Here is a 1,497-nt window from a genome sequence, read left to right on the forward strand (position 1 = left end):
GGGTTGCGGTTTAGGGGGGGGGGTGCTATCATATTAATTAAATGTTTTTAGTTATCAGGGAAATAACGTTATCGTTTATTCTCGATCTTATTGTTCTAACCGTACTTCACGGTATGTAACTATGTATGCGTGCGTGCGTGCATGACGCTTAATTAGCGATCTGTTACGTCATTACGCCAATGATGACGCGACGGGCAGTCGCCGCGGCAATGACGACTTTTTGACGTCACTAATGTGAGCTCAATTTTATTTATTTCTGCTTTCAGAATATAGGTTTGCAAGAAAGAATAATTACAAAGTTAAGAGTAAAATTGAGTATAGCATAGTATTAGTACTAAGTGTATAAACCATGTATAAACCGAGTATTTCATTTTTTTCTCGAAGTTTCTCGAAGTTTCATGGAATCATGGAACGAATGGCTTATACCAGAATGCAATGCTGCATCCGGGCTACTACGTAGATTATTCCAAGATGGCAGCCGTCATTGGTTTGTTAAAATTTCAGAAAATTATAACATCATTGTTAAAATAACACCTAATAGGTAGTCGCAGTAAATATGGCATGCATTTAATATGATTACATTGGCGACAGGTTTTGTAACGGCGCCTGATTGGTGTTGTCTACGTAGTGCCCACAGCGGGAATGTTGTTTTTTCATACGCCGTACCGAATGGCTCTTTCGTGGAGACGTAACACAACAATTTTAATTACGACGCACTCCCTTAGGCTATCTACCGTTCGTGTGCCATGTCGGTTCTGATGTACTCGTGGTTGTCTCCGAAGCGATCTAGTGTGGCTTTATTGTTGAATGTCGTTGGCAGTCATCCTAATATCAATTAAATTGTGTGCCCAGGCTATACAATATTAGCCAATGTCAATGACAATGTTAATATGACTATGAGCTGAAGCACAAGAACTCTGCTTTGTCACTTTCCCCATTTTTAGGGCTGTTGTATGTTACTAGCCACGAGAAAGTTTTATGATAAATAAGTAAGAATGTTATATTCACAGGCACTTGGGACAGAGTCAGTAAAAACTGAAACTAATATGAACGCACATTCACAAATAGGCCCTACTACCGTACCTCTCAATTACAGTTCTACTGTTGTGTCACTGTATATCAACTTTCCTTCATAAAAACGAACGCCGAACGCTCCCGCACTCGCCGCTGCGATTGTGCTGTGTCGCCATGATAATATCTATATAAAGAAGGTAGGAAACTTCGTTTGCGCGATTTTCGACGATCACTCCTCGATTCTTTCACATTTCACAAACTTTTAACGCCTCTATGCGCGGACCTCCATCTTGGGCTCGATATCTGCCCTCTTATAAGTCACACTGCGAGCGAAAATATAGTAAGGAGCTCACCGTGGCGATAAGGTGCGAGGGCCAGTCTGATGTGTGGGCCGTGACTTTGCAAGACATCAGAAGTTTGGGGGGCGCGCTTGTGGCGATTCATCAAGATTGTAGACGCATTCACGAAATCCTCGAGTCGCGC

General features: G+C 42.0%; 1 protein-coding gene across 1 annotated transcript in view; it reads left to right on the top strand.

Annotated features, from left to right (window-relative positions):
• Positions 1-446: 446 nt before the first annotated feature.
• LOC106818464 (E3 ubiquitin-protein ligase HUWE1-like) overlaps positions 447-1,497 on the top strand; it is a gene marked incomplete at its 3' end in the record, with an annotated part of 22,796 nt that continues 21,745 nt past the window's right edge. The window contains exon 1 of the mRNA XM_014823168.1: positions 447-487. The remainder of the gene's footprint in view (positions 488-1,497) is intronic.

This window comes from Priapulus caudatus, unplaced genomic scaffold, assembly GCF_000485595.1.
Source record: "Priapulus caudatus unplaced genomic scaffold, Priapulus_caudatus-5.0.1 Scaffold2266, whole genome shotgun sequence".
Taxonomy (NCBI): domain Eukaryota; kingdom Metazoa; phylum Priapulida; class Priapulimorpha; order Priapulimorphida; family Priapulidae; genus Priapulus; species Priapulus caudatus.